General features: G+C 35.2%; 1 protein-coding gene across 1 annotated transcript in view; it reads left to right on the forward strand.

The window, feature by feature from the left end:
- Positions 1-729: 729 nt before the first annotated feature.
- Positions 730-24,322, forward strand: part of LOC122802725 (P2Y purinoceptor 8-like) — a 153,454-nt gene continuing 129,861 nt past the window's right edge. The window contains exon 1 of the mRNA XM_044072487.1: positions 730-811. The gene's annotated coding sequence lies outside the window, so the exon portion shown is untranslated. The remainder of the gene's footprint in view (positions 812-24,322) is intronic.

The raw sequence follows: 24,322 nt of genomic DNA on the forward strand, positions 1-24,322 counted from the left end.
TACAGTTGAGAGGTATGCTGAACAGAGCCAGATTAGAAAGTCAGTAAGGTTGCTATTAGGTTTACATAACTCTCGACCATAGTTGATCAATGTTATGCTGTTAAGCAGAATGTACACTTTTTTTTGGTAATTATTGCCAATTATCTTTTTATTGTAGTTTGTGGAGCTTTTCTACCCAGGTCTCAGTTGAAAATGGACTTCTGGTCCAGTCAGGTCTGCCCAGTAAACAAATGTCAAATAAATAAATAAATAAATAAATAAATAAATAAATAAATAAATATTATGCATTTTATTATGTGGAAGCAATAGCCAGTCCATGGTAAATTGTCTTACATTAAACCAGTTCTTGGTGCAAAAAAGGTTGGAGATCACTTCTGTATGTTTTTCCTTTAGTTCAAAAATATATTTTTGTGCAGTTTATTGTGTAACAAACAGTCAGCACCACTGACTTTTATTTTATCATGAAATAAAAAAATACACATTTTTGATAATCGTTGTAATTTTGGTGCAGTGATATGCCATAAAATGCATATTATTTATGGGATAAAATCAAAGAATATAATACTGTGTATGTTGACAAATAGAAAAAGATCAGTATATAGCGGTACTAGAAAGAAAGAAAGGAAATGGTTAAATATTCAAATGTAGAAACCTCATATTTGTGGTCTGTGCTCACGTACATAAAGTAAACCAGTAAGAGGAACATTAGTCAGAACTATCAGGCAGGACTCTAAGCTCCACAATGCAAATTATATTGTACGAATTGTAAAAAAGTAAAATAAATGACAAATGATTGAAAGACAGCAAAATGGTAAGATGCTTTTATAGCCATTGTTTCTATCTAGCCATATCTTATAGCAACATATAGCTATATGTCCATATAGAAATATATATATATCTATACACACACACACACATATATATATATATATATATATATATATATATATATATATATATATATGTATATATTGCCATTGGGAATGTTGACAGTTCAGAATGTAAACAGAAAAAAAGTGAATTGATATTAGGGCAGGGAATGTGTCTGCTCTAGTGCTGGCAGGTTAGAGTTAAGTTCAGGATTAGGAAAGGGTAGGTTTCATATTGTGCATGTTTCTGTGTCTAAGCTAGTTTTATGTAGTGATATGACATGTTTTCTTCTAAAGTAAGGTGCAGAGTTAGGGTAGTAGCAGAAGTAAGGGAAGGATTAGGGTTGGCATGCATTACCTACCCCCTTACTAATGTCTGTTAACTCTAACCTGAGCCTTGCCTCTGCCTCTAACCCTACACCTTACCTTAAAAACCCTTTCATCATTCAGCTAAATACTGTTCTATGGTGTTGGGAAGCTTTAGTCTTTGTTTTTTTTTTTTTTCATTTTAGTATATTTTTAGTCTAAATTAATTGTAGAAGTATAGTTTTTGTGTCTTTTGTCTGTATTTTTAGTGGCTACATTTTGATACGTCAGCATAATGAATGGTCAATATTTTGATATTCTGGGTATCAACATTTTGATCTGTCAAAATTTTGAACGTCACACACACATGCACACACACACACATATATATATATATATATATATATATATATATATATATATATATATATATTTATGTGTATGTGTGTGTGTGTGTGTATAATATCATTCTACTGACACATATATATTATGTGTATTGCATAATATAGATGTATGAACTAAAAATTGACAAAATAATGAAAGTGTTTGTGTTCAATATATTTGTGTTCTTGTGCTGAATGGGCTTCTCTTCTGAAGTATTTGTAAATCTGGTGATAATGATAATGATGAAGGTTCTGTACTTGCTTTGATTTCAGATAGAGAATCTAATTATTTCTTTGTAGGAATGTGCATTTTCCCTGTAATGTGCAAGATAGTGCAAGTGAACATACCTCTCAACCTCTTAGCACAAGAAATTTGGACAAAGACAAAAATAATGAGGGAACAAAGGACCAAAAATAGGGGCAGATTTTAAATATTGCTCTTACAAACTTAGAAAGTTGATAGAATAATATGTTTTGCATTGGCATGGATTTTCTGAAGGATATGAAGTCTGAAACTCAAATGCCTGTCATTATTTAGTGACTTCATTCCTAAGGGATTTTTCAGAAAACCACAAATTTTATGATGAAAAGACAAAATATATGAAGGAAAAATCTGGACATTCTGCAAAAATCTGGACGGTTGAGAAGTATGCGAAATAAAAAGCAGAGATTATATAACTGACTTTTGCTTAAATGTTTTGAGATGAAACTGGGTTTTTAAATTCCTTTGTCAAGTCTGGAAAACATGTATTTACACATCTGTTTAGAACTCTGTGAAATCCATTTTTGCTAAAAAGCATTTTTACTGGTTGTCCAGTTTACTAAAGTTTATTGATAACATATCTAAATGGTTTCAAAATATGACAGCTTTTCTGGGTAAAATATAAAACTGAGACTATGACAGGCAGTTTGTTTTTAGCTGTCATTTTAATGTGGAGTAGGGTACTTATGATCAAATCTGCTTTGCAAACTGTGTCTGCCTAGTTGTGATGAGCCCAATTACTGAAGCATGTAAATAAGTAAAACAGATAAACAAGTTGTTTGGAGCGTTGTGCTCACTTATTTTAAGGCACAACAACATGCTTTAAAGTTGCTGTATTAATGTAATACTAACTTCAGTTCAATACAAACAGAATTCAGTTAATCTATTTTCATGCTAACCACTACTTCCGGTAAAATGTTTTGTGCAACTACACGAAATGAATTGCAAGGGGAAAATGAAATTGTAATGGCCTTGTTATTTCATAGTAGATTTGAGAGCTTAGTTTAGATACATCAGGCGTATCCATAAAGGTTACCACAAAGTGCGAACCATGTGCACACTAAGTGTAACCTTTCTGAGTGAATAGACAGCACAAGCACTGAGGTAGTGCTGTTCTTGAATTCAGAAAGTAAACACAATGTGTAAACATAGAGTAGAGTTTGTGGTAACCTTTATGAATCTGGGCTGTTATCTTTTAGTTTGCACTTGGCAAGGTTAATAACATTATAGACAGTATACATTTGCATACTGTGAAAAAGTCATTGCCATTGCAAGAAGCATACGAACATTTTCTTATGAGTAGATTCATTATTCTCGAAGTTAAAGAGGTATACCCACATAGAAATCTTGCTGAAGCTTTCAAAATAATAAAGTTATGTTTCAGGTAGTTTGTAGAAGACTATAGATAAAGGATCTCCCTTTTTTCATATAACTAAGTTAACTTATTGTCTATTTGATGAAATACGTAAACAGCTGTGAAACAGGACTGCTAAGCATCCCCTAGCCAGTCTAGTTTTTTCACCTCCTGGATATGTTGTAGTCCTTTGTTAGCCAACATTCTACTTCTTCCATGCCATTATAGTAGTGTTAGGAATTTTCCAACCAAATGCTTCTGAATTCTTCTTTGTCTTGATGTTACAACAAAATTAAGAAAACTATCCCATGCATGCAAAGTGCTATCTGTCCCTCCCAAAAAAATAAATAAATAAAACACCCGCATATTACCCCTGAGATAAACAGTCATCCACTTACTACTTGTGCCCTTTGTTATATGAAGGTTTTTTTACCAAAATATAGTGCCCGCTTTGATTATTTTATTTAATGCTGTGGCACTTTGATGATTATGCCACATCACTCTTCCTTTTACATACATACAATACATACATACATACATACATACATACATACATACAAATATTTCAAGCATGGGCAATTGCCTTCTAGCTTGCCAGTATACCAGAACATTTGTTCCCATAATAAGTGTCCAGGCTGTTCATAAAAATTTCTAAACTAGTACTTGCTTTAATGTAATTTGGTAGTCTATTCCAAGCATCAGCTACTCTGTCAGAGAACCAGTTAGTGTACTTCGCATTCCTGGAGAATCTTCTACATAGGTTGCCTGATGATTCTGTAGTACTTTTTGATAACTCCAAAAAAAGTGCCTGCATTAGGAACTTGAATTGTGACATTTTCATAAATAAATATGTTTGTACTTTAATTTTGTGTACAAAGAATGCTACTGTTTTTAGAAGAGCATTTATTAATTATTAATTGATTTTAATTGTTTGTTAATTATTTAATTGTTTGGCTGTGTGTTTTTTATATATAAGGGGAAGGATATTTGCTATTCTATGTACACTGATGAAGGGTTTTTTACCTGAAAGCTTCGTCTGACTAAATAGCTATTTTTGTTGAAGCAGCATTGCCTAGTTCGTCTTTTATACTACTGTTACCTAGATGTCACTAGGACAAGTTATTACCCCTTTTGTGGAGCCAAACTGTTTTGCATAAGATTTTGTAAATATGTGTATAATCTGTTGTATCTGAGAATAAATTTTAGAATCTGCACACAGTTTATCAATTTTCATGTCTTTACTCCTTCTACATCTTATATATCTTAAAAGGTTTCCTATTATGCTCAATATCTTTATATAAATTTTCTTCAAATCTTTCTTGATCTTGTCTCACACTATCTTTAATCTGTTTGTCCAACTTATTTCTCTTTCAAAACTTTCCATATTCCATCTGCAGTTTTTCCATTGAACACCTCACTCCAGTTAGTTTTACATAATGACTGTTTTGCTTCCATATAATATGTAATTATCCTTCTGTGCATTGGTTGAGATTTCAGTTTGGCAGACCTATCTAGCAACAAATTAACCTTTCTAACCCCATGATAACTCCACATCAATGGTGGCAAAACTTGACTTGAAGTTACAGTCATTTCTTTGGGAACACAAACAATGTCTAGTATGTTCTGGCCCCAGGTAGGTTTTTTACAATCTAAAGCAATTGTTGTTCCTGAATATACGCTGTGAATAATTTCCTTACTAATGTTGTTGAATCAATATTATTCCAGGCTGTTTCTGGTAAATTTAATTCCTCACCTAATATTATTCTTCCTGCCTGTGTTTCATGCAATACTTTGGTGGTCTATATACTCCGACAACTGTTATATGTTCCAGGGTTGTCTTTATTTTCACAGTTACACAGTCTTTAGCATTGGTATTATTACTGATCATGTAATAATCGTAGGTCTCATAACTATCTTTAATCCCTATTGTAGCACCTTCACCTGATATTTTGTTAGAATGTCTTTTAGGGTCAAAACATTTATACCCTGACAGAAATGGTTAATAGTCACTGTTCTTTAACCATGTTTCACAAACAATAACAAAATCAATCTTGTGGGAATGTAGCACATTTTCCAATTGAAAAAAAAAACATTATTATTAATGCTCCTAGCATTAATAACCATCAGAGATGCATCAAATGTTGCTAGCTATGAACTGTTAAATTTTCTACCTTGCAAAAATCCTGCCTAGTATTTGTCAAATATTGCAAAATATCTGCTGCAAAAATTCTCTTCCCTGATCTTGGCAAATGCACACCATCCTGTCTGAACATGTGTGCCCAAAGCTAGGCTTGGATGCTCTAGTCTACACATTTCCATTTTTTTAAAACAGGATATTTTCCATGTAGGTATTAACCCCAAAAATCTTTTCATTCACAGTGACCTGACTATCCTTTCTATAGGTCATTTATGAAAAATATGTGCCAACACCAGTACATGCTAAACTATCCGAGAAGGCTGTCAGTTCCCTACTAATAGACAGAGAATCCTTGCAGATCCCCTTTTCTTCCTTTACCCTGCCTAGTAAGACTTCTGGTCTACTAACAATGTACCTGTTTCACTTATTGCATCAGCTCATTTTTTATTCATTTAGCATTTTGTAGAATGATATCTCCATAACTGTATGCAATATTCCAGGTTTGTTTTTCCAGCATGTCTGTACAGGGCAAGAGAAATAATTTCAGTTAATACAGATGATACCTTTGCTTGTACACCTTGGTATCACCCTACCCAAGCATATGAAACTTTTCTTAAGGTAATTTAACAATAAGATCTCACATTAGAGTTATGTGATATGATCATATGTGTGGCTTTTTCTTCTTTTTTTTAGATAATTTCATCTTCGGATCTTGCTGTATTATCTTACACTTTTTGTCTTGTATATCCAAGTTATTCTGTGCAACCATTCCTTATCCTAGCTAAGTCTTTCCATAGTCTATCCCTCCAACTTATAGTTTCAAGCTTTTATCAGTTCTTTTTCTCATGTTTTCTTTGTATTTTCTCCCCATCCCCACCTCTCCTTTGCAATGTCAACCATATAGATACTGAAAAGTAAAGGTTGCAAATGTAATCTATATTAAATGCTTTCATTTTTACTGTTGGTTACAGCGTTACCAACTGTGTTATTAGTACTTTTTAACTCAGAACACTTAACAGTAACCCACACTACAAGCTGCCTAAGTTAAATGTTAGACTCAACTTTTTTTCTAAGCCTATGGAATAAGTTACCACTGCAGGTCAAAGAAAGTACTATGTTAACTAACTTTAATGCTAGTCTTGATGTCTGGATTAGTAGATACACATTTACATCTGGGTTATCATATATGGCCTTGCTCACTTTCAGAAGTGTGCATTATTAAGTGCTCTGAAAGGGTTTCAAAAACCTTTGAGTTTTTTGATCAAAGGTGTATATAGATAGGCATCTTATGGTCCCTATGATCACTTGTCTATGTTCCTATGTTCCTAAACCTCTATTCCTCATAGCAATGAGTCTAAGGTTTGATAAAATATAGTCTGACTGCATCTACAAACCTCCCAGAATAAATTATCTAAGAAACTCAATGAACTAGACTGGCATGCCATGAATCCATATTGCCTTATATATTATACTACACAAGGACTCTTTATAAGTAGGAGCTGCTCTTCAGTAATGATTTAATGAATTTCTAAGCATGGACTTTATAATCTCTGGTTTGTACTTTACTGCGTCTCTTTTCATAAACAGAAGACAGTTTTCATATGTTTCTCTTAGCTTTCCGTTCTTCACTGATGTACCTAAAATGATATTTGCTACTATTTATACTTACCTCATGCAAATGAATGCTTGAAGTAACCTGTTTTAAGAACCATAGTGATTTTGACAATGTTTATTTTATTGATATGTGTTAATCGAGTCTATTTATTCTTTTATGACACATTTTGCTTTTCACTAATCACCTTTTACCTCTTCTCTCAATGTTTCCTGCTTAGGCTTTTCCTTCCATTGTGAAAAGGGTGCATAAACAAACTTTTTTTTACTTGAAATACAAATAACTCCTCACCTATTCTTCTGTTTCTCCCACCTCCATTCTATAATTAGCTCTGATTGGACTCAGTATAACAGAATGTTCTTAATCCAGTTGTTCTCTGTCTGCTTCATATGTGCAGCATAAATCCAGATATGGTGGATTACATCATGATTCTCTGGATATCAAACTGTTAGCACTCTCACAATACCCGAATGCTGCTCCTCAATCAAAATTAGTAGTTTTTTAGAGCTTATACACAATATTCTTCATTTTCTTATAGCCATATTACCCTTGACTATTCCTCTTTCAGCTCCTTTATTCATGCCATTTCTTCAGTCACTTTCCTTTCTACTTACTGCCTTAATTTTTTTTTTTTGTGGGGTGTGGATTAATGTGATTCCCTAAAAGTTTGTGGGGACTCTTTTTACTTTTCATTCAGACCTGACAGTAAGAACATTTTGCAAGTACCTGTAGATGGAAAGACCTTTATATGGGTATGGAGGATTAATTTTAGATCTTGGTTAAGATGGAATATAAGTAAATTAAAATAGAACATGAGAGTGAAAAGGAAACCACTTTGGCAATTTCCAGCAAAATAGAAAACAGTATTGATGGTTGTCTAAATAAACCCATTACCTTTTTTATCTTAGATCTCTTGGAATAGAATAAGGAAATTAATTACAATGGAAATAAGATTAAGAACAAGGACTGTACAGTGACAGACATCAAAAGATGGAGACAAAGGACGGTGAAGAGATCTAATAAGTGATACAAATCACAATGGAAGTAATCAGACAGCTTGAGCTCCATTAGTGATGTTGATATTCAATACATATCTTATAGGTTCTACAAGAAGTAAACGATGAGAGACAGGAATGGAGGGTTCAATTTCCTCACAGACCGAAGAGAAGGTCAAAAATGATCAATGGAAAATTAACAAATCAAGAAATAAGTACAAATAAAAAATGTTTTCATGTTGTTATGTGTGCATGTGTGCATACGTATGTGTGTATACTCGTGCACACACGTCCGCGTGCGCACGCATGTGTGTGTGTGTCTGTGCGTGTGTGTGCGTGTGTGTGTGTGTGTGTGTGTGTGTGTGTGTGTGTGTGTGTGTGTGTGTGTGTGCAAGCAAGGGTGTAGCTAGTAATACTCAGAGTACTCAAATGGGTACTTTTTTCTGAGCATCTCTTGGAAACTTCAACACTCAAAAAGGAAATAATGTGTCAAACTGTTATTATTGGACATAGTCTTAAGGAACAACTTTTTTATTTGATGGCAAGATTTATCGCCAAACTTGTGGGGTAGCCATGGGTGCGATGGTAGCACCCGCTTTTGCTAATTTAGCTCTAAGTTGGTGGGAATTGTCCTTTCTGACCAAGTTAGAAAGATTCAGATGTGTTTCTTTTTATAAGAGGTTTATTGATGACTTGGTCTTCATTTGGAATGGTCCTGTTGATGAATTAAATTTGTTTTTGGAAGATATCAATAAACACCCACTTGGTCTCAATTTTGTGATGAGTGAAGTAGGCATGAATGTGCACTTCCTAGATCTGGACATCACAATGAACATTAATGAGAAAAAATTCACTAGTATGGTGTATAGGAAAAAGACTTACACTGATAATTTTCTCCACTTTGAAAGTGGACATCTGAGGTTCATGAAGTCGAACTTGGTTCGTGGGCAAATAATACGACTCAGCAGGATCATTTCTGAAGAAGAGAAATTTATAAGTGAAGTAAACAAACTGATTTGTATGTTTGTACAGAGGGGGTACCCACATGACAAATTAAAGAACATTTTTGAAGAAATTCTGTGGTCAGAATGGATACATTTCCACCTATTTTAATAAGTGGGTTTACTTCTAAAATAATGACAGTGATAAAAAGATGGACTGTGCCTTTCCTGTCCCCATTAGCTTAGACTCTTATAAGGTCAAACAGGCCATTGTGAATAATTGGAAGGTAATCTTGGGCAACAGTGATTTGATTAGGGTCATAGGTGACCATCCCAATTCCATCTACAAAAAAGTAGTTAGTGTTAAGTCCATTTTGGAGATAAGTGAACCAAAAAGGATTAAGGGATCTGTGGGCATCTACCCTTGCTACGACTGTAAACAGTGCAGGTTCATAGATTCTTCCAAAAATATGTTTTTTCCTCACATTCAAAGAATAATTACTAGTAAATCTAGATTTAATTGTAAGAGCTGTGGAATAGTTTATCTTGCCACTTGTTCCACCTGCCATAAGATCTATGTAGGGAAGACTATTAGAGAATTGTATAAAAGAATCTATGAACATTGCTTAGCCATTAAAAACAAAGATGTTAATAATGCTTTGGCCAAACATGCAATGGATTGTTTGGATTTTAAGAAATTCACATTTTTTTGTTTTAGATTTCATTGATGTGTCACCTTATGTTACCAACTATAATAATGCTCTTGAAATGAAAGAGCTAAAATGGCAAGTTTTTTTAAAAGCTGACCAAACTCCTGGGCTTAATGGCACATTGAATGTAAAATGTCTTTTAAATGACAGATTATATTATTAATTTCAGTTCATCAGTTTTTATAAGAAAATTGATTTTATTTATATATATATATATATATATATATATATATATATATATATATACAAAATAATTTTATATTAGTAAGTGTTTAAAGCATCCATGGTTTTCCTTTAAGATGTGTACATTTTTATAATTGAATGATGGATTTTCACTGAATGGAATAACTGTGATTGGTTTAACAATTAATTTACATAATTAATTTATTTGTATTTAAATAGTCTCATTAGTAATGTCCGTTTGTTCTGAAGAAGTTTGTTAACATTAAATGAAAGAAAGTGCTTAACCTATACCACAGTATATATATATATATATATATATATATATATATATATATATATATAACTGGAGTTTTAATTGTGTCCTGATTCATGTTTTCAAGTATTAAATTGTGTAAACAAATATTTTCAGTATAGAGGTATACAGAGAATGTGTGTGTGAAAGGAATACACCTCAGAAAATAGCTCTGTATGGATAAGAATGGCAACACTTGAAAAGAACGTGTCCACTTCTTTTAGCATTTTTACGTTTGAGTACCTTTTTATGAAAGGTGGGTGGTGGGGTTAATAATATTAAGTCTGAGTACAAAATCTAGATTTCTGGATACACCCCTTTGCACAAAGAATATGTGTGTGCGTGTGTGCGTGTGTGCGTGTGTGCGTGTGTGTGTGTGTGTGTGTGTGTGTGTGTCCTTCTGTAGACTAACATTCTATGCAAGGTAAGTTTCTTTATCTTATACCTACTGAGTGCTAAAGGAGGCTGCAGATCCCCCATGACTCTGAAATGGGGTAATCAGAGAACAGAAGAATAAAAAACATGATTCTAGGAGATTAATCCTAGTCATAATGTTCAAGAAAAAATAAGAGTAGTAGTCAGTAATGCAAATGACTCAGTTTATAAATAAATCCAGAAGTATTATATTACCTCTAGTTGCAATGAACTTCAAGATTAACCCTAATAATAGCACAGAAGTATTTTGACTTATGTTGTATTTTACTTCTTTATTGTTGTTTCCAAGACCTACAGCATATTGAAACTGTTACTTTGTACTTTTTTTCTGAAAAGTTCTGATTTGTGTTTTATAGGTTCTCAATATGTAGTGTGGCACTAATAACTGTGAGTCCACCAAGTATGAAACATAAAGTGGGAGTGATAATGAACTACACTAAGTCTTGAAACTCTGTAAACAGTTATTAAAATGTTTTTGCAGTGGCCCACACCTCACGCTCTGCTACTTGTATACAATATATGCAAATTCCAGGACCTCTGTACCTTGGATTATGCAGAACACTCCAAGGTACTGTGACTTTGAACTTGGTATATGATCCCCAAATTCAAACTTTTAGTCTCATCATTCTGATGAATGTATCTGCACTTCTCAGAATTTAAACAGGAACCTGTTTTGGCTTTGCACTTTATGTTTGCAATGAAAGTTTAAGTGTGACTAATACTGGAAACAATGGGATAGTTATTGATAATCACAGTTATGTTTAGTTTTTAATTATTTTTTCTGCTCAAATATGAAATTTATTCTTGACCTAAATCTTTAAAAAATGTTGTTTTGATATTCAAATGTTGTAAGCACATATTTCTGTGTTGTTGTTCCCTGCTCCTTCACTTTAGTACCAGAACTTTTCCATCTTATCTTCAGCCCATTTCTGGACTTACATTTCTAAGCATTTTCTTTTGGCTGATTCACCAGCCAGTGTGCTTTGTCTGGCTGTTCTCCCTATCTACCCAAAATAACACTGTCCATATCTCACACGTTTCTTTTTTATAGGCTATTAAATCCCAATTTATCATTATAAATACACATACACACGCATGCATATACGTGTACAGTTTACCAGGGTCTACTTTAATTAAAAGAAAGCGGAATCCGTAGAATATGAATCCGTCGACACGTAAACAGTGAAACATGGAAATGTCGAATGCACCAAATAGCGAAATCGGAAATGTCGAATTGTCATAGTTGACCCATCTGTGGTATAGCTCCATAAGGTAAGTGTGCGATAGTTACGGACTTTAGGGTTAGGGTCCGGGTTAAGGTAAGTGCATAGATAGGTAATGTATGTAATGTTTAGTGTAGGGTTTTGTTAAGTGTATGTGTGTGGAATATTTACTTTGTGTGGGTATAGTTCTGTAGGGTAAGTGTCGGTATTCGGACCTTAGGGTTAGGGAGGGGTTAAGGGTAGTGCATAGATAGTTGTGTATGTGGGGTTTAGTGTAGGGTTACAAATGGGGTTTTGGTGCTTTAATTTAGGGTTAGTAGTAGGGTTTTGGTAAGTGTATGTATGTGTTTTTTGTTGTTGTGTTTGCGTAGGTAGTATGTTACGGGCGGTGAGGTTGGCCGACTATTGCAGTTCCGATGTTTGAATTTCGCAGTTTTGTGTGTTTGACGTTATTGCGTTTCGCTGTTTATGTGTCGGCAGATTCGTATTCAACAGATTCTGCTTTCGTTTAATTAAAGTAGACCCGTTTACACCAGAGGGTTAAGCCTATGAGATGCTAATAAGCCTTTCCTATAGTCTTAGGTTTAATTCCTTTAATTTCTACATGTATACAGTGTCACCTTGACCAGATAGTGCTCCATGTTTCCTTGGAAATAGACACCTGTACCCAGTGGGCTTCCTGGTTAATAAATGAATAAAATATATGGTTTTCATATTGATCACTGCTGCAGTAGCTTCAGCTATATGGGGTTATGTCATGAAAGAATATAATATCCAGAGTTTTAGGGCACATTCCTCATACCCAAACCATTAGTCAGCTTGAAATTAGATTAAAAAAAAAGTTTAAATGCCAAGGACTTCAGAGCTTTCTTGCTGCCGAAGAGTACACTCCTTTAAGGCTTTTGAGGATCACTGGTTGGTTATGCTGTTCCTTTTCTGGGTAGATAAGTTCTCTTCAGGGGAAAAAACCTTCCTAGTAAAAAAATGTTTTTAACAGTTTCTGTTCTATAAAGCTAGTATAAAGCTAGGAAGTTGTGTTTTAATAGACTATTATGAGACTATATTGTACTTTTAAATAGAAGTGCTCTTTTTCAATGCAGTTTAAAAGTTGTTTAAAGTATTTAAACCTGTCTTTTCTGTAATTAAACTGTGTTTATTTTGCTTTCGAGGGCTGACAAACTGTTTTAAAGTACTGTCTACTGTGTTTTTCTGTGAAAAGTGACTATTAAAGACTTTATTTTCCTTTGGAAAGATGCACCATTTTCAGCTTGATCATAGAACACACTGCCAGTCCTAGGGTCAGTCCATCTTAGAGACACAAAAACGAAAACGTTAAACAACAAGCATTTTCTCAGCTGCAGGTTGATGACTCTGCTAGGGCCATTAGTTGTACCTCAGGCCATTCACCTTTTACTCCAGTTCCCTTTGGAGTAGCATCTACAGCAACTGTAGACCAGGGTTAACTACATCTCTGTGTCTGTTGGAGTCCCCTCAGTGGGTAAGGGAGAGCCACCCTTGATGGTCCTAGGAGAGAAAACAGGGAATACTTCCCTGATTTGTCAGTATGTTGTGCGCATTCCTGGGGAAGTAGCTGCTGCCATTAATAAGACTGTTGGCCTCATTTTTCCTGCAACAAAAAAAGAAAAAAGAAAACTAAGCATCTATCTAATCCTCCTTAAATTTCCTTTGATAGGAGTAATTTACTGCATCTGCCTCATGGTTTATTTCAGACAATTGATCTTTCTAATTAAATCATTTCTGGTAAAAGAAAGCAGGATCCCTCTTTTCCTGAAGAGATTCAAGACTCAGAATCTGAACAGGAAGATGAAGGGACAGATACAGGGCTTTCTCCCCAGATTTCTGATTCAGACTCAAAGAACGGGTTTATATTAGGTGAGCGAACTTCCAAAAGTTCGACTGTCATATGGTCGACACCATGTAATCAAACTTTTGAAAGTTCAAATCTTTTAATGGAGATCTCCATACAGTGTGGAATGGCAAGATTTCCCTTTTCTGCACTGTAGTGCGATCCTGGAGTTGGTATATTTAAAGAGCGTGGGGTGTGGGGCTTGCACCCCCCTGTTTAAAAGGTTCAGGTAGGTTATTTGTGTAGTTTATTTTTTTATTAGATGTTTGAACTTTTAAAAGTTTGATCATATGGTGTTGACCATATGACGGTCAAACGTTTGGAAGGTCGATCATCTAATATAGACACCAGGGAACAGGTGAGTTTCTAATTTTCCCTGTGGGCATTTGTCTTTCACTGAGATTATTTCCAGAATGTCTCAGTGTTTTCAGTGAGAGAATACTGAGGTTTCTCAATTCTCCACAAAATACTATTTGCTGTTAGAGAAGGAATTTTCAGAACCTTCATATATTCCTCCCATTCTGTCAACTTTGGAGGATGTTTGTTTTACTGCCTGCAAATTTTCTGATAGACATCTAGCTGCCCCTAAAAAGGTGGATAGGATGTACAAATTTCTTAAGTTTTTTTAGTTTTTATGCATTCTTCACAAACCTGACCCAGCAGCTATAGCTTTAGTTAATCCTACTGCTGCTAAACATTTATTTAATTCCAATGCTACTATTTCTGATGACAGGAAGATTACTGATAAGAATAAGGGAAAGGTGTATGCTTCTGCAACTTTGATTTTCAGAATTTTCAGTTGTCAGGCTCATACCTTAAGGTTTATTTTGACTAATAGTGAGTGTATGAGAAATTTTTGCCTGCAGTTTCTTTTTGTGAGAAAAATCAGCTTTGCCTACTTCATCTTCTTCTATTGTACAAGTCGCTACTCATTGTTTAGATAGTGTATGTATGATTCAGTTGATACTTCTTCAAGGGCTTTGACAACTGGTACTGTGATGAGGAGGTTTGCCAGCTGCCTTCTCAGAACCTCCAGATGATTGTAAAATGAGTTTTTAAATTCTCCTTTGAACAGAGATTACATTTTTTGGCACCTCTGCTGCAGGGGTGGTCAAAAAGTATGATGAGTGGGTAAGCTAATACAGTGATTCTCTAAGAATTTTCAACCCTCCTTTTCCAAATTTTCTAAGGAATTCTCTAACCCCTCGTCCAGTTTTGAAGAAAGAAAGAAAGAAAGAAAGAAAGAAAGAAAGAAAGAAAGAAAGAAAGAAAGAAAGAAGGAAAGAAAAAAACAGGCTCAACAAAATACAAGTAAACCAACGTAAAAAGAAATTGCAAGGGGGTTCCAAAGTTCCAAAAAGAATTCAGGAACCACCCAAAACCAAGGACAGTCAAACAAGTGAGAATAAATATTTAAGGGACATTGTTTCTGCCCTCTGACCCTGGCAGCGCCTTTTCCATTCCAGAAAGTCTGAATCTCCACTTTTTTCTTTAGCAATAGATAGTTTCAAACAAATGGATTCTGAAGATTATTCATTAATGTTGCCATTATTGTCATTATTGATGCCAGTGAAAAGAATGTCCTCCTTTCCAGGAGGTAATCCCTCATCCACTGGAACAGATTATTTTATTTCCACCTGTCCTTTATCACATGCTGCTCCAGGGAGTGCTAGAACCAGTTCCTTCTTCCCAGGTGAGAAAAGGTTTATATTCAAGGATGTTTTAGTGCCAGTCAAACAAAATGCTAGGAGATTATTTCTGAATCTTTCTTTTTCAAACATGTTTTTGGTAGTGCCTAAGTTCAAAATGCTGTCACTTCAAAGCCTTTTACCTCTTCTTCTTTCAGGTTTCCTAGTAACTCTAGATGTAAAAGATACTTATGATCACTTCCCTATTAGTCCAGACCTCTGGCATTTCTCAAGCTTCTGTGTGACTGGATCGCATTATCAATTCTCTGTCTTACCCTTTGGGCTATCCACTACATTACAAGTGTTCACAAACTGTCTAGCTACCTTACTGCAGACTACAGGGTATCCACATTTTTCCATATTTAGATGACTTGCTTATCTTTGCAGAGTCTTTTTCAAAGTATCTCTTACACAAGTGGGGATTCCAAAAGCATGTTCAAAAGTCTTTTTTGAGTCCTTCACTTAGGATTATGTTCCCGGGGTATCAACTATACACCTCAGTTCAAAGAACTTTTCTTCCACAGGAAACACATTTCTATATCTAGATCTATTTCTAAGATTTCCACTCAGACTTTGGTCATTGTGAAGGAATACCTCATGATTTTGGGTCTCATGCCATCTATGACTCTCATGATAACCCTGGCAAGGCTGCACATAAAAAAGATACAATTGTATATGAAGTGTCTTTGGTCCCAGTAACAACATCCTTTGTCCTTTGAAATCTCAGTGTTGGAGTTTGTAAGAAGGGAAATCATTTTGTGGAGACAATAAATATCCTTTAATCTATGTCTTCCCTTCTCCGTTCCTGTTCCAAAGTAGTCAGTCACCACAGATGATTCAGACTTTGCTTGGGGAGCAGTTTGGGAAGGGATAAAAACAGGGGTATGGGACATCAATGACAAAAGCAAACACAGAAATATCAAAGAGATGTTTAGCCTGATCAAAGCACTCAACTCTCTGAATCATCTTTGGTCCCTGGGACTTCATCAGGTTGCTATAGACAATATCGTAGTCATGTTGTTCATCAACAAGCAAGAGGGAACTAGGTCAGACTCCTTTTGTGGATTAGCCAAGTCAGCTTGAAAATAGCTTCACAGCACAATCTTACTCTGTAGGCATCCTACATTCCATCACAGCAGAACTGCGGGGCATACAAACTGAGCAGGACAAGGGCAGATCATCACAAATGGAAACTAGCAAGGAAGTCTTCCAATACTTGATCCATCTGTGGAGAGTTTCTCAAGTAGACCTATTTGTCTCCTCTTTGAACAATCAACTGGCAAGATTTTGCTCCACAACTCCATACAAGAAGGCCTGGAATAAAGATGCCTTTTCTTTTCTTTTTTTTTCCTTTTCTTTTCACAGGAATGTTCCTATATGCTTTTCCACCTATTCTACTGATACTCAAAAGGACTCCCCCCAAGATCATAGTGGTGATTTCATTCTGGCAAAGAAAACAGTAGATCTCCCTTCATTTGGAAATGGCCAGGGGCAGTTACCACAAGCCATTTCACAGACTGGATCTTCTCACAAAAGACCATGGATGTTTGATTCACCCTTACTCCAATCAATTTTTTAAGTGATTGCCTGAATGATAGGGTCTGAAGTCCCTTTAGGCACCTGTTTACTGAAGTCCTGCTGTAAGTACTAATGGAGACAAGAAAGCCTGTTACTAGAAAATCATATAGGAGCAAATGTGAAATGTTTTCTAGTTGGTGCCAACAAAATAACCAGCATCCATTCAGGGCTAGTTGTTATTTGTTGTTACAATATTTGTGTGAGTTACTATCCTATGTGCTTTCTTACTCCTTAAGAATGTCTGCCATGGATTCTCCCCTTTCAATGCATTTTCATTTTAAAATGTTTTTGAGAGGAATTTTATATAAGAGGCCTCCTAGAAATCTGATGGCCTTTCCTTGGAATCTTAATTGTTCCATTTGAACTAGCTAGCCTGGCTGACTTGAGGTTCTTAGCATGGAAAACAGTTTTACTGATTGCCCCAGCCTCTGTAAGAAGGGTATCCTAGTTGCAAGTTATTTTGATAAGTCAACCCTACCTCATTTTCCACAACAACAGGGTTTCTTTAAAATCTAATCCTTAAGCCAAACTATCCATCTCCCTGTTTTCTTTCCTAAATCTAAAAATAAGGGAGAAAAGAGTCTTTATACCCTGGACATCCATAAACAACTCAGGTACTATCTTGACAGAACTAAATCTTTCAGATCTTCAAATGAATTGTTCATTTGTTTTGAAGGTAAGAAGAAGGGACAACCTGTGTCAAAGCAGACTATTTCCATATGCTTGTCTAGGACTGTAATCTTTTATTATACTCACCACAACATAACTACTCCAGTCAGAGTTAAGGCCCAATGTACTGGGGTCTTGACTTTAGCTAGGACTTAAAGGGTTGGATTCTAAAAGTATTCTAGAAGCAGCAAATTGATCTTATGTTCATACTTTTACAAAGCTCAAGCATGATTTCTTCTCTAGGTCTAGATCAGGCTTTATTAGGACCATTCTCCAGGGGCTGCTGGACTCATCTCTTTCCACCTCCCAACATTTGTAAGCTATGGTAATCTTCCATATAGTTTAGGCTTTTGCAGCATGAAATCTTCAGATGATTATACTATAATGGCTTCTCACTCCCTCCATTCCTCATTTGTTTTGGGTTTGTTATTTTTGCCAGGGTGTGCACTTTTATTTTCGATGTTCCTAGCATTGTCATTAAAGGGCTCAGTTTCTCTCTGTCTGTTGCCATGAAAGCTCTGAATCGCTTGGCACCCAAACCTGTCTTTTTAGCTAGCTCAGCATGGTTGAATTATGGTTTGGGTATGAGAAGAAAGCCCTGTAGCTTTGTAAGATGACTGGCTGTTATATCCTGCAAGGATATAACCACATATAGCTAAGGCTGCTGCAGCAGTGACCATTAGAATACTGTTATTGTAAGTTTACTTACACAACTGTATTTTCTTCATCTTGTCACTCTATATTAAGCCTAATTTGACTAAATTATACCTAGTTTCACTAGCAAAGGCCATTTGTCACTTATGCTCGTCTTTATTTAAGTAATAAATGTTTCCCAGTGTGCATCAGAAAAGGTCTGTTGCAGTCACCTTTTATGTTATATTGAAACTTTTCTCTTATTGTCATTTATATTGAAAATGTTACCAATGGAATGATAGGAAGAGATATTGCAACTAAATATTGGCCTGCATTGTCTGACAGAAAGAGGCAGTTTACCAAAATACTATGCCCTGTGAACTGTTAATCTACACATGCTCTGTTACATGCATTAGGTAACTTTCTCTGTCACACAGTAAGGGAAAGAAGGATGTGAGAACTCATCCAGGTTTGTCAGATATGTACTTTGATTTTAACACAGTTCTCTAATCTGAAGGATTTTAAGCTATTTTCATTGACATCATCATATAAGCACTACTACATTGCTTCTTATAAAATCCTTCTAGATTCAGTGTAAAAAAAATATTTAATCCTCATTATTACAAGATTTCAGCAAACTAAAATAACTAAGCATTCAGTGATTCTGCTACTAAAACCCAAACATTTAAAACCCAGTAATCTACAATGCTAAAAACTAATGATGTATCCAAAACACTCAAGGGTGAAAACTTAAGCCTTAAGAGATTTTTTGTAAGAAGTAAACCCCCACACTTCTCCAATATATATATATATATATATATATATATATATATATATATATAAAACAACTCCATGCTCTTACAAAGATGAGAAAGGGAAAAGGGAAACATCTCCCAATAGAAAGGAAGCGCTACCAGAATATACACAGAAACTGCACTGTCAGGGATTTTCAAAGGCAAACAGTCGTTAGAGTTCTGGACTTCATATTCCTGTGTCTTGGCCATCTGATGCTCAGGGAGAAGTAACTCATAAATGCTATCACATGCTTTACATTGTGTGTGTGTGTGTGTGTGTGTGTGTGTGTGTGTGTGTGTGTGTGTGTGTGTGTGTGTGTGTGTGTGTGTGTGCATGTGTGTACATGTGCATGTGGAGGTATATCACAGATATAAACAGTTAAGGAATGCTATGATGTCTTATATGAGAGTTGTTTAGGAACTCCCAGCTTTTCCATTGAAAACACTGCTGCATCCTCAAGCAAAATAAATAAATAAAATAAAGGAAACCATTTGTATTCCTGTTATGAGATTATTTTCTAGACGTTCCATAATATTATATTTAGTAAACTAACTTAAAAATATGCAATACATGACTGTGTTTTTCTGTGTCTATGTATGTATACATATGTGTGTGCGAGCGCGCGTGTGTGTGTGTGTGTGTGTGTGTGTATGTGTGTGTGTGTGTATGTATATATATATATATATATATATATATATATTTATATATATATATATATATATATATATATATATATATATATATATATGTATGTGTGTGTGTATGTGTGTGTATGCCAATATGAGAAGGTGAAAATTTGTCAAAGAATTATTATTAGACAGAAGCAGAAAAGGCAGCATGAACAAATGGGGGTTGTTGCCCTTTCTTTACAGTTGCGTGACTGTGGAGTTTATATGTAAAATTTACGGGGTATGGTTGTCTACCCCCTCACATGGATGGCAGCTTCCGACTAATGCAGCAGTGTATCCCGGGCTGAAAAATGCCATTTCTATTAGTCCCATACTTAGACTCAAAGCTGAATTTTTTATCTAAAATGTGTATTTAGTGTGTTGTTCATATAGTTATTCCTTTTGTAAGGTCAGTTGTTTTACAAGTTCATTTTTAACATCGATGATTTACTAGGGTATGTTTTTAGCATGAACATTAATGTTGCGTGCACCTTTAAGAAAGCGGGATTCCTAATTTATTAATTGTCAATTTAGGAAGGATATATAAGGGATGTTGCATCTCTACAATGTATTCTGAAGAAGTTTCCATTTTGAAATGAATGTGCTTAATAAACAGTAGTGGTGTGGATCTCTGACTTGGTTCCCTTTGTCAGCTTTTTATTTACAATTAACATAAAAGCAGCGCTGCATACATTTCATTCATCTGTGTCAATTCAGTAGCTGAGCGCATGTTGTTTCTTTATGCTTGCATGGCTGCATTTTCTATCCAGATCAGTTATTTTCCCTATTACTATCCTATCGTATTACTGCACTGGTAATGGAAAATATTTGAAGTCTGTCTCTCATTTCTTTCTTTCTTTCTTTTTTTGCTTCAGTTACTTAACTGTAAATGTGCACCGAGATGAAGAAACTTAAGGAAATTATTTTTAAGAGGAAATAACACATGCTGTGTGTTTTTAACAATAATTTAGTGCAGCTGTCTAAAGAAAAAAAAATGAGAGTATAGGACTGACTAATAATGGGTCACTGATTTTGCATGTAGTCAGAAAGCACTGAACTATCTTTGCTTTTGCAATGTGTATTATTGGTGTGACAAGTGCATTATAGCCAATGTCCCCTATATTCTATTTCTTTAGTTTTGCATTATAAAGTTGGGAATTTACTGTTACCCAGTTCCTATACCTCAGATGCAGTTCCAAATATTTCTAGAGTGCAGGCAGAATCCATCCTCTCTTACTGTAAACCACTACATTATTAGACAAGGTCACTGAAGTTACCAGCTGGATGGACCATAAAATAAGAAACATCCCTCTGTTGAGTAAAATCTGTGTGATTACACACGATAGACAGTTTTCCTTGGGTTGTGCACCATAAGCAGTACCTCTCCGTACAACAGTGTAACTAATGAGACTGAGTAAGAGTGGGGTCACCTGATTATGGAATGATAGATGTACCTCCACTTTACAGAGAGCCCATACATCTAAATTTGTAGTTACCTATGCTGGTTGACAAATACAGTGTATATAGGTTCCTACCACACTACTGTGTGATGACTGCATGCTTAGGCAAGGCTGCAGTGTACAGCACTGTAACTTTAAGAACTGCAATTATTTTGGGTGTGCTTGTCTTATGAGCAGAACCTGGAAGTCATAGTAAAATTTTCACAGCCGCTCATCACTCATCTTATATCACTGAGTTTCTTCCAGTTATCCTGCTAGTCATTATAACTGTTACATGGCACCATATGTATAATCAGAAGAGTATATTTGTTTTAGTATTGTATTGTATAGATGTAATCTGGAGTTTCATTTAAAAAGGTACTGTTTTACCTGTCATTTACATAACTTATATGAAGCCTTAGAAGTATTTTTGTGAAGAAAACATGGCTCAGCTAGTGTCAAAGGAGTTTTTGGTAGCAAGAGCATTAAAAAAAAGGAAAGTGCAGATCCAGATATTTGTTTTGTTCCTCTCGTCAAATAGAATAGCTGAGATACCTGAAAAGCTGGAGTGTCCCATGCTCAATATGTTTTAGGGGATGAAGCCTAGAAAGTGCTTAATATTTTCCCTATTTACTTGGTAGAAGGAAAGACAAAATCTAAACAATCATAGGAACACAGGAAATGCAAGACCACTGAGCCTTTTATACCTTGCCAGTATTCAGGAAAAATTCACAAATTATACTGAAGATGGAAAAAAAAATTCCATTTATTCATCATTTATACTTTGCAAGAAATCAGGGCTCTTTAGAAACTGTATTTGCTTACGAAGAGTTGCATACTGTGAATATGATGTATTAGGATGGTGCAGCAGTAATGCTGTTGCCACACAGCAAGAGGTTCTCTGGTTCAATTCTTGGCTGGGGTGCCTTCTGTGTGGAGTCTGCATTTCCTCCCTGCATTCATGTGGCTTAGCTCCGGTTTCTTCCCATGTTACAAAGACATGTATCTGGAGCATTTCTCCCTGGGCCTCCCCTGAAAATTGGCTTTGTTCCAAGTCGGACTTTCCCGGTTAACAAATGTTAAATAAATAAATATATGATTCAGTGGTATGAGACAGAAGACTCGGGGGGACAATAAATGTCTACACATAAGGGCAGTGTTTTAAGAGAGACAAGTTTGACTTTATTTGTCACTGAAGATGATTTAACTGAAGAACTGGAAGTTCTTAAGATATAAACATGAGTCAAATAATAAAGTAAAAATAAAGCCAAAAGTAAAAATCTCAGCAACAGCTCTAGATGTGATTATAAGCATGATGGGTAAACATAGTCAACGTTAAATTAGTTTTGTTGAAGCTGTGGTAGAAATATTAACTTTGCAATGATGTGCAAAAGAAAGAAAAACAAGTTATTGTTCAAAACAAATTGATCACTTTTTGTGAAATTACAAAGACAACTTGTAGGTTTAAAAAGGGAAGAGTTGTTTCTGTGAGTCTGAAAGTATAGAGGCAGTACATAAAGACAACCAATCAGAGTGGCAGCAGAACTGCCCAGTTAAAAATGAAAATTTTAATTTAAAATTAGGCACTAGATTATAATACTATACCAAACATCACTTTAAAAGAATTGTAGCTAGAAGGCACTGAAAGTTAAGCACTGAGTACATTACTAATTTGTCCAGGGTACCAAGTGCATCCCCTGATTCAGAAGCTACCAACATATACATAGTAAGAGTATTCAGATAGTAGTAGGGAATCATGCATGTAATTTGGATAATATTTTGGGCTGCATGCTTTGTAAGATGTTAGGTATAATGAAACCTAACCATAGTATGCAAGCTCATCAATGATTCTTTAAGAAACAGTTGAGCAGTCTCCTAGCAGTGTAAATATACTGAATGAGCCATAACCATGCATAAGTATCCTGCCTTGCAAGACATTATCATACTCACAGACATCTAGAAGCTATCCTACTAAAATATGCTCCAGTTTAAGTGAGAATAGCTCACAGGTAACCACTGGATATGACTAAGACAAATAAAAAACTTACATGTCATTAAGGAAAAAGATAGAGACATTAAAATGGGACTGGACCAGTACTCATAGCCAGCCTTAGGCATAGGCCAACTAGGCGGCCGCCTAGGGCGCCGCTGTAGCAGGGGCACATTTTCAGTATTTATCTGGTATAGGTAGACCAGGATGGGGGCATCAGGTGGTGTCATGGGGGGTGCTGTGGGGCCCTTTTGCCTAGGGCACCAGTTGACCTAAGGCCACTGTGGTCAGTGTTACAAAGCAAGATAAAAATGTGTATTTGCATTGATCTACAACATCTTAATAATCTATTTAAAATTATCCACTGATTTTGATCAATGAGGTAATGCCAACTATGCCAATTGCTAAATTTTGTTTGTACTAGATGCAAATAAAGGATTCTAGCACATAAAGCTGAAAGCAGAACATTTCAACATGTGTAAACTTACAATGGCTTTAGGATGACATAAATATCTGAGCCATCCATTTGTTTTCTCATCAAAAACTATTTGCAGTAGCGTTGCACAGATAAGGCTTAGATGATGTGAATATAAATTACAATCTCTTATTACTGGTTCAGATGCAAAAATACATGACAAAAGACTACTTAATCTATTGAACAAACTCACATAATATAACTTGAAGAACAGGGTGGCAGATCTGAAATATCTTAATAATATTCTGACATCAAGTGGACTAAAATCAGACTCAAAGTAGACATTTTACTACAAATGCCATAGTCATGAGAGTCCCCCACTCCCCCCTTTCCTTGATATTGTCTGTTGTGTGACATATTTACGTACTTTCTAACTCATAGTTTTTCCTATATCTATAATGCTAAGTAACCATTCACCAAACCAGTATTGTACTTGAGTAAACATCCTTACTAAAAATTGTCTACTGCTCATTTTATCAAAGCTCTCCTCTGCTTGGTGCCCTCACCATACCCTGAGGAGGTCCTGAGTTAATCCTGCTCCATCATTGACAGATAAAAGAGATTTATGTTATTGTTTTGCACTTCAGTTAGCTGTTTAGAATGTTACTACTTTATGTTTGTTTTAGTTGCTAATTTTGCTTTTAATCTTTTTATAAGGGTTTCTAATACTTGAAATTGTCTTGTCAATGCAGTTTAAGTTGCTGTTTTGTAGTATTACAGTCACAAGCAATTATGTTGGTGTTATTACATCAGGATATTAACAGTGTGCCCTGTACAGATACAAATGCCCAAAAGTGAATTTTAACTACAAAACTTCC

The sequence above is a fragment of the Protopterus annectens genome, chromosome 5.part0 (genome assembly GCF_019279795.1).
Source record: "Protopterus annectens isolate FY-2018-M chromosome 5.part0, PAN1.0, whole genome shotgun sequence".
Taxonomy (NCBI): domain Eukaryota; kingdom Metazoa; phylum Chordata; order Ceratodontiformes; family Protopteridae; genus Protopterus; species Protopterus annectens.